Below are 10,818 nucleotides of genomic sequence, written 5' to 3'. Positions count from 1 at the left end.
TACAATAATAAACCCTTCTATGTTTAAGCCACAGAAGGCTGAGTTTAACCTTCCTGTTTTTGTTATTTACAGCTGAATGCATTGCTAACTGATGCAGGAACAAAACATTTTACAGTACAGTTTGGTTCCTTTAAATGAGATGGTATTTTAGCAATTGGTGTCATCTGATAAACAATCTAGATCAATGCTGTTCAATAGGCTTTCTGTGATAATGGAAATGTTCTATACCTGTGTTGTCCAATATGGTAGCCATGCATGACTATTGAGCACTTGAAATGTGTGTAGTGCAACTGAGGAACTAAATTTATTTAATTTTAATTAATTCAACTTTAAATGTAGGTGGCTAGTGGCTATCATATTGGACAGTGCAATCTAGACATTTTGTGAGTTGTGACATACATGTCAAGTCTGTGGTGTTTGGGATGAGACACTGAAAACTTGCATAAACCTACTCAAAGCAACTAAATTATCTTTTATTCAGCCTGAACAAATATACAGTAACAATCCAAAAATTGCAAAAAGCAGCCAAATATTTTAGTAGTTTTAAGACTGTCTCTTATTGCCAGAGCGAAATCTTCAGCTGAAAGATTGTTTGCGGTCCTGAACATGGTTTAAGTACATGTCTTTTGGATGAGTGAAAACAGTGAATTCTTAAGCTGAAAATACAGAAGACTGCCTCCTTTTTCTGACAGGCCCCTCAAAAGCATTGACACAGGAGAGTAATTATTTTTAAGATACATCAATAAGACAAGTTCATTTCATCCAAGTAATCACATCTATAAGGACTGCAGTGGGCAAGACCTACTTTTAGCAAAGGGTATTCTGGGGGCCCCTAATCCACTTCATCAGCAACTCTCTGTTTCATATTTCATACCGTTTTCCCCAATTATATTCACTCCCCACTTTGTTAGTTTACCCTATGGCTTTCTTCCCTGACTCCTAAAAAATGTTTTAAGGAAGTCTTTCTAGAGGAAGTATGTTGTAGGCTGAACTGTGTCCCCCCAAAGCTCATATGTTGAAGAACTAACCCCTGGTACCTCAGAACGTAACTGCATGTGGATGTACTGTCTGCTATATAATAAGCCACCTAGTCTGTGGTATTCTGTTATAGCAGCCCTAGCAAACTAATACACAGTATCTGCTAACTTTATAGGTTGCTCTACTTAGAGAAAACTCAGGCCAAGTTAGATAAGACAGGAGCACAGAGGTAAGCTGGTGGGGAACGTATGATTGGTAGCTGGACTTCTGAGTTCTGCACAATTCATGTGTCTGAAATTACCTCCTCAGTTAGGGAGAGTGTATGGGGCAGGAAGTATAAGTAGAGAGGGGATGGTGGAGGGAAATTATGTAATCAGTCAGAAAAATCTCAGACTTAGTTTAACAGCAATTATTTCATACAATGTTAGGTCTAAAAGAGACACTAAAGACAACTTAATTCAACACTCTCTTTGTACAGGTGATAAAACTGAGGCCCTGAAAGAACAGCAGCTTGCCCAAAATCAGTTGGTCAGTGGCAAAACTAGGACTAGATCCCAGTCTCTGGTTCAGTGTTCTTGCCTTGATTCTATCCTATGTTGAGGAAAGAACATATTCGGTTTTTCTTATTTTTTATTAAATACATGCAAAGTACTTATGAATCAGAAATTGTATCTGAAAATTTATCTCTGTGCCCCAGATTTAAATCCACCATTTATCAGTTTATGTCCTTAGGCAATCACTTAACCTGTTGAGGTCTCGGTTTCTTCATCTGTAAGATGATGGTGATAATGGTGCACTTTCTATCTTATAGGATTGTCTTAATAACCAAAAAAAGTTAATGCATGAAAATGTGCTTTGAATATCCCAGTGATTTATCATTTCAAGGTAACAGTATTATAGTTTATTGTAGCTGAATGTTAAAGTACATTTTTTATTACTCATGATGGCTTTACTCTTAAAACAAGTCCACTGTCTTGAAATAGATATAAAAATAGCTTACTTTAAACCCAAACTGAGCACCAGAACTAGTCATCTCAAGGGAAAATATCCATGAACTTTTCAAGAGGCTTATTTTTTATTTATTTATTTTTTTAACATCTTTATTGGAGTATAATTGCTTTACAATGTTGTGTTAGTTTCTGCTGTACAACAAAGTGAATCAGCTATACGTATACATATATCCCCATATCCCCTCCTTTTTCAAGAGGTTTAGATGGAATGATTCCTTGCATCTGTGTTCATGTTGCCGGAGTAGTTATTACCGCTAGCAAAGAAATCAGAAAATCTGTAGTTCATTTCCCCCTTCGTTAGAAGATGATAGAAAAATGTTCATATACACCTGTCTCTGAGGGCTTCAAATAAACATACACTGTAAATTCAAGGCAAATCTTTGGAGCCACTTATAAACAAAGCCTATGAAATCACCTCCCGCACCCAGTGATGCCCTTAGCCAACCTGGTCTTCCTCACTGGGGAACTGGCCACAGGAATAAAACTATTTTACTAGCTCTTCGGCTTCCTCATGAAGGGACTGTGAGTGCTGAGATCTTTATTTCCAAGTCTGTTTTTGGTTTTCACTAAAGGATTTATGTAAGAACTTAAGTAGTATGTGTACCAGGCAATCACCAGTGAAGTCACGTAGCTAGATGTACTCTATAGAGCATCCATCTGTTGTATTCTTAGTACTTTACTATTAAATTTATTCATATGTATACATTTATGCCATTTACTTATTAAAATCAATAAGAACAATGAAACCCTTCTAATAATCACAAGCAGTTGAAATCAAGAAATCAGTTACAGTATTTTATCAGCTTCTGCTTCCAAGGTATTTTTGAGTTGTATTTAGCTATAAAAAATGTTTTAAAATCACAATTCACACATATGAATAGTACAGGTGATAAGAATTTGGGGCACAGTAACATGATACTCATTAACTAAAATGCCTCTCCAGTAGAATGTATTCTCTTGAGGGCAGGGCCATTTCTGTCTTATGGGATGCTGAATCCACAGCACAGGCTCTCACACACAACTCCAAAAATAATTATTCATATAGTTATTATATGGCTCCATTGGTTGGAAGAATATTAGTGGGAAATTATGTTTTCAACATTGATTTTCTGTTAATGTCTAAAAACTTCATGTATTTCTTCCTGTAAATAAATTAGACAGGAAGCACCAATCAACTCTATCAGTTATTAAGTTATTGTCTCTCAGTTTCAAACCTACCCTTCTATAGTCTGCTTAATGATTCTGAGCTGGGACTCTGCAAACCATATTTCTGCATTGCAGGTTGAATCCACATTAGGCAATTCTAACACAGGCACTAGAGAGAGAATGAAAGTCCAGAGGAGGAGGAAGCGACTTGTTGGCTTGCAGTTTCTGTGAACATCATCCCAGCCATGCTTCTTCACCTCAGCAGTGGTAGCTCCTTCCTGTAGCAGCAGCTGAATCATACTGCAGTTTTTCTGGAATGTGTAGAACCAGCCCCATTATCTCCCCTATCCATGGACTTATCAGCACCATCCAGAGAGGTCTAGATTCCAAGCCCATGGAGAAGGTCCTCTGAATTCAGAGATTCCAACATCACCAAGCAGCACCTCCTCCTCAAAGGTCTGAATTTCAGCTCAGTGAGGTCTCACACCCTAAGATTCTAAGTTCTAATAATTACAACCTCTTCCCTTTGCTCTTTCAGCAAACCTAGGGGTGGTTCCTGCTCCTCAAACTTTAGCATGCCTCAGAATCACCTGGAGAGCTTATAAATCACAGATCCCTGGGCCCTCCTACCAGAAATTCTGATTCAGCATGTTTGGGACAGGGCCTGAGAATTTGCCTTTCTAACAAGTTCCCAAGCAATACCGGGGCTTCTGGTCTTGGATTCAGTATGGATCTTGTCTTTAGACTTGAATGTAATACTGAGTTCCTAGACAAAGGAAAATGAGATGTGAATAATCCAAGACATGTAGTGGCATTATAGTTAATCAAATTATCACCTCTGGATAATTGTGATGGAGTTCCTTGGCGGGTCCCAGTGGTTGCTGCATTTGAGCATGATGTCAATAGAGACAATAACCAGGACAGTGATGTAGGCTCAATTCTCCTGAGTGCACTGACTTGCTTAAAGAAAGAAAGTGAAAAGCCTGGGTCTTTAAATATGATGCTGGAGCTCAGAGGAGGAATAGTGACATCTGTTTGGACATGGATGAAACTGAGAATTTTGAAAACTCAAGTCACTTTGACTATCTTTTGCTAGTGAAAGAAGCTTGCTCTCCTATGTTTGGAGAGAGTAGCCTTCCTTTGCATAAAACTGTAGTAACATCACCTAGAATAGCTGCCCGATGCCAATTATCCCAACAACCCCTCATTGCTACTAGACCCATACCTAGAGTAAGATCTCTGCATGGGAAGGGGGGGCATCCTCATTTAATTTAGTCTGGCTGGGACAGAAGGTAGATACATTTTGGAGAATTAACATGGAATATCATAAACTTAATCAGGTGTTAACTCCATTGTAGCTGTTATTCCAAATATAATATTTATATTGGATCAAATTACAGCAACTATGGTACCTGGTAGGTACCTATTGACCTAGTAACTGCTTTTTTTCTCCATACCAATTAAGAATCATGAAAGAAAGTTTGCTTTACTTAGGTGGACCACCAGTATACCTCAGAACTACTTCAACTCTATTCACTGCCATAATATGTTCCACAGAGATCTTATCATCTTGGTATTCCATGCAATATCATACTGGTTGTGTTAGCAGAATAATGATACCACAAAGATACCTACATCCTAATCCCCAAAACCTGTGAATATTTTACCTACATGACAGAAGAGGTTTTGCAGATGTGATTAAGGATATTAAGGGAGTTTATCCAGCATTAACCAAGTGGACTCAGTATAATCACAAGGTCATTATAAGAGGAGGCAGGAGGGTCAGAGTCAGAAAGAGAGTGAAGGAGATATGATGATGGAATCAAAAGTCAGAGAGAAAGAGATTGAGAAGGAGGGAGAGGGAGAAAGAGAAAGAGACTTGAAAATGCTGTTCTGTTGGTTTTGAAGATGGAGGAAGGGGACACAAAGTGAAGGAATGCAGGTGTCCTAGAGAAGCTGGGAAAAACAAGGAAGTGGATTTCCTCTTAAAGCCTCCAGAAGGAATGTAGCCCTGCCAACACCTTGATTTTAGGACTTCTGACCACTAAAATTGTAAGATAATAGATTTGTATGGTTTGAGTACACTAAGTTTGTAGTAATTTGTTACAGAAGCAATAGGAAAGGAATATACTGGTCCATTACACTGATGACATTATATTGACTGAATCTGATCAGCAAAAAATAGCAAGTACTTTAGATGCCTTAATGAAACATATGTGAACCAGAGGTTGGGAGATAAATCCTGTAAAAATTCAGGGTCCATCACCTCATAAAGTTTCAGGTGATTCTAAGTCTTAATGGACACTAGGTACCTTGGTATTAATTGTAGTACTTATTATTTTATCTAGTAGGTATAGAACAAACATTCTCTTATTTTGATCTCTTTTGAAGTGACTTGTTCTCTAGAGTCTCTTCAATAAAAATATATTTACCTTATTTCCTGCTTATATAGGCATTTACATTTTATTGTCTGCAGAATTTTAATTTTAGTATCAAAATTACCATATTTGAACACAGATTCAAGATGCTTTAAAATTTTAAACTTAGAAACTGTCACCAAAAATAAACTATATTTTTATAATGCTAAGTTTATTTAAAGCATAAGGTAAATTAATATTAAATATATTAATTTTGTAGATGTATATTATAGGTATACTTTCAGACTAAGAAATAAAAGAGATCCAGTTAAGAAAATAATGTGCTGTACTTTGAAAATAAATGTCTTAATGTATACCACCATTTTCTAAGCTTTTATTAAAGTGTTTTTGTAAAAAAAAAAAATCCTATGACCTTATAAAATCAAAATTACAATTATTTACTAAAAATATAGTATACACTAAGCACTCTGAGATACATTAAATTAAATGCAAAGTTGGAGAGGTCATAGTTTCCACTCTCTGAAAGCCTGCAATTTGGAGCTTAAATAAGGTATTAAAATGTTAAAAGTTACCTAACAGTAAATAACCACAGTGCAAAAAAAAAACCACAACAACAAAACCATGTAGTGACATTACCTGTCAAAAGAATTGAATACAACATGAATGGACCTGGAAGGTATTATGCTTAGTGAAATAAGTCAGACAGAGAAAGACGAATACTGTATGTTTTCTCTTATATGTGGAGACTAAAAACAAAACAAACCAACAAATATAACAAAACAGAAACAGACTCACAGATACAGAGAACAAACTAGTGGTTATCAGAGGGAAGAGTGGTGGAGACAGGGGTGAAATAGATAAAGGGGATTAAGAGGTACAAACTACTAGGTATAAAATAAATAAGTCACGGGGATATAATGTACAGCACAGGGAATACAGTCAATATTTTATAATAACTTTGTATGGAGTATAATCTATAAAAATATGAAATTACAAAAAACAAGAATTGAATAGTAATACAAATGAAGCTGAGGAAATCAGTAAACTTTGAGGAAGTGGGATTTGAGCTGAGTTTTCAAGGAAGGAAAGGTGAAGAAAAGAAGCAGAGAGCATTCTACACAGGTGGAATGATGAACAAAAAGCTCAGACTCTTAAAAGAGAAAAGGACAATTTTTAATATTCCATTTTACAGAGAGAAGTTTGAGACTCAGAAACGTTAACATTGGTAAGGTTCTGTATCTGCATGTTTGAAATGTTAAGATGTGTTCCTAAAGGCTTCAAAGATTCAAGGGCCCTCAAGTCTACAATGACAGGTTCAGAGATGTCCAGTGCAACAATTTCTACATTCAGATAGTAACACACAAATTAATTGCAACATTCATAGAAGAACTGAAGTATTCTAAATTGGCAGGGATGAGTCTCTTTTGCCATGGTCATCTACTTTTTAAGTTCCCTAAACTTAACTGATAGCCACTGTGTTTTACACATTGTAAAGAAAGAAAGTCCAACATAGTGGAAAAAGGTAACTCAAAGTCAGAATACTGAAGTCCTGATCCACTTGGACTACATGATTTCTAAGCTCCATGAGCTCTAAAATCCTATGGCAACATAAATTTTTGCTAGGCCAGGATAAAGAGTAAAGCAGAACACTATCCTTCCAACTCTAATCCCAATGCTGTATTTAGGTTAACTTCTCTCTCAAAACTAATTAAAATCACTGGCTCTTTTAGGGCAACTTGATCTGCATATCTGACTCATTTTCTTGTAGTGGTAGAAATGGAAAGAAACACAAAGGAACATAGCTCTGAGTCCACATGGCCCCATCTGTATGCAAGTCACCAAACAGAATGCAAGACACTCAACACCAATAATGTCAGAGTTATTAAAGCAAGTAATTTCCTTTTCCTGACACCATTTTCATGAACCTTGTCAAAACAGTCTCTTGCACATTTCTTAAGGTCTAAGAGGCTTTTCCAAGGAAATAGCCTCCCATATTAATACAAATCCCTTCCAGTTTTGAGCTGAGAAGAGCTCAGGGGAGAATCTCCGGGTGAAAGAATAACTGTACAAGTGAACTTTCCTACTTCCAAAACTTCACTTTCCAGAACTTTCTCACTGTGCTTTCCATGACAATTATTTTGCTAGGACCCTAAGGATACACCATTCTCCTTTTTAAATTCTGGCCCAGATTTCAATTCAAACACAGTATCTTTTCCTTATCTTCTTTTAGACATTTTAAGCTGATATTTTGCAAAGGTCTTTATGTAAAAATTAAAAGAAACAATCAAAAAAATCAAAAGGCATGGCCCACTTTACAAAGTGTATATTTCCTCTCCTGAACTACTTAATTCATTCACTTATACCTCACCTAGGCCTACTCCATTCCATACCTGTTTGAAGCACAAAATCAACATTTGAACTCTTAGGTTTAACCCTTCTTCCTATTACCCTCTTTGTCACCTTTCTTCCAAGTCACACTGTGGAGCAGGAGTGTTAGTCACTCAGACCTTCTGAGGAAATGAAGAGCTAGGGGATTTCATGTGCAGTGCAACCTTCATGCTCTACTAAGAGTGCATCCTTAACAGTGAAGGTACAGGAGCTTGAGTCTCCATCCCTCACTCCCCAGTGGTTGGAGCTACTTCCTCAGAACTTCACTATCAGTCTTCTTGAATTTGCGCCAAAAACAAAAACAAACAAACAAGCAAACCCTCAGGAAATAACTCTACAATTATACAAAATAACTTTTAAAAGTTTCATAAATTAAAAAAATTCGGGAACACTCACTACTTCTTTCCCACAGCATCACACAGCAAGCAGTGCGCCTCCCAGCCCCTCCTTGAGGCCTTGTAGGCTTTCTCAGTCATCATGGTCTCCCTGCACAAATGTAGCCAGAGGTGTTAAGTTTCTCTTAAATTTGAAACTAAAACAACATCATAGTTACAAATCCTTCCTCCAGTCTGATGCTGGGAATGACACGTAACATTAATCTCATCTTCCCTCTAGGGCTTGCCAAAGGTCAAAAAAAATTTTTGACTGTAAATGGCTCTCAGCATTGATACATCCTGAAACAATCTGTGTGCATCAGGAAAGAAAGAAAGCTCACTTGCTTCTATGAAAAAAATTCATGTATTTCATGCTCGGGGCCTTACTCCTGAGAATCAAATTGGAAAACACCATTTCTAAAGGCACATTCAAAGACAGAGACAATCTGTGAAGGAAAAAAATAGCTCTAGAAACAAGTAAACAATTCTATACTTGGATCTTTTGAAAAAAGATAAAAGTACTTTGCAAAGGAACAAAGTCTAAGGAACTCAGAAAAATCGAAGTCAATTGTGAACCTGATTTGCTGACGCTCTTCCCGTAAGAGGAGGCCTGTGCTTTTTTTTTTAAAGGTTGCCTTGCCCATTATATAAGAAGCAGAATTTTAGTTTTTTCCTTCATAATATACCAACAGAAACTACACTGCAAGCAAGTTCCCATTGCCTGGAGAATAAAGGCCAAACTCCTCGGTATAGTTTACGAACCTCTTTATGACATGGCCCCAGCTTGGCTTTCTGGCCATATCTCCCGTATGATCTCATATGTAGTGTTTGTTCCAGCAGTACTAGTTCTTAGCAGTTTCTCACAGTTGTCACATTCTCTCAGGTCTGTGCACACACACACATCCCTGGCTATTTTTGGAACGCTCACGTCTCCCATCCCACCATCTAGCTAACTTCTATTTCTCCTTCAAGACTCAGAGTAAGTGTCACCTATTGGAAGTCTTTTCTGATTCCCATAGGATAAATCAGATCCCTCTCTGTTTGTATCGTCCTCTGCAATCTCTGTGTTAATACCCACACGGGGTGAATTTAGGTGAGAAACTTCTCTAATGGCACAGTGATCTTAATCCATTATCCCTCACGGACTGAATTTACAGAGAGATTTTTTAAAAAGACTATACCCGCAGTAGCTGTTTTACAAATATGAATACCCAAGAATAGCTTTATAAAGAAGATATAATACCAGAGCACTAAAATAACAAATTTTTATACATTTAAAATTATACTAAGGTTTATATTCTTCCATGTCTTTGAAGCAATTCTTTTTATTTATTTGTAAGTATTGATTTATAAGTACATAGAGATTTCACACTCTTGGAAACAAGAGTTCCCTATAGTTCCCTTTTTAAATTTTTATAGCTTCCAGAAAATATAAGCTAACATTTAAATGAATCCAGTGGTGGATCATATTTATAAAAGCAATCTTAATCATATATATTATACATTCTTGTACATTGTATTTTCATAAATAAGGCATCTCTGTACAGTCAATTACACCTAGATAAATATCATCACAAAAAACTGTTAGAATGACTAGAGTAGACTTAAAATGAACATACTTCCTGTCCCAAGTGTGTTTTGAGCAGGGGTTGGAAGATGGAGAGGATATGCATTTTTTTTTTAATTGGGGTATAGTTGCTTTACAATGTTGTGTTAGTTTCTGCTGTACAATGAAGTGAATCAGCTGGATGTATACATATATGCTCTCCCTCTTGGACCTCTCTCCCACCCCACCCCCATCCCATCCATCTAGGGCACCGCAGAGCTCCGAGCTGAGCTCCCTGCACCATACAGCAGGTTTGGGCTAGCTATCTGTTTTACACGTGGTAGTATATATATGTCATTCCCAATCTCCCAATTCATCCCACACCTCCTCCCACCCACCCTGTGTCCACATGTCCATTCTCTACATCTGCATCTCTATTCCTGCCCTGAAAATAGGTTCATCTGTACCAATTTCTAGATTCCACACATATGTGTTAATATACAGTATTTGTTTTTCTCTTTCTGACTTACTTCACTCTACATGATAGTCTCTAAGTCCATCCATGTCTCTACAAATGACCCGATTTCATTCCTTCTTACGGCTGAGTAATATTCCATTGTATACATGTACCACATCTTCTTGATCCATTCCTCTGTTGATGGACATTTAGGTTGTTTCCATGTCCTGGCTATTGTAAATAGTGTGGCAAAGAACACTGGGGCGCATGTATCTTTTTGAATTATGGTTTTCTCTGGGTGTACGCCGAGTAGTGGGATTGCTGGGTCATATGGCAGTTCTATTTTTACTTTTTTAAGTAACCTCCATACTGTTCTCCATAGTGGCTGTATCAATTTACATTCCCACCAACAGTGAAAGAGGGTTCCCTTTTCTCCACACCCTCTCCAGATATTGTTTGTAGATTTTCTGAGGATGCCCATTCTAACTGGCGTGAGGTGATAAACCTCATTGTAGTTTTGATCTGCATTTCTCTAATAATT

The sequence above is a fragment of the Eschrichtius robustus genome, chromosome 1, assembly GCF_028021215.1.
Source record: "Eschrichtius robustus isolate mEscRob2 chromosome 1, mEscRob2.pri, whole genome shotgun sequence".
Lineage (NCBI taxonomy): Eukaryota > Metazoa > Chordata > Mammalia > Artiodactyla > Eschrichtiidae > Eschrichtius > Eschrichtius robustus.
The sequence above is the reverse complement of the archived record's forward strand: the minus strand, read 5'-3'. Positions refer to the sequence as shown.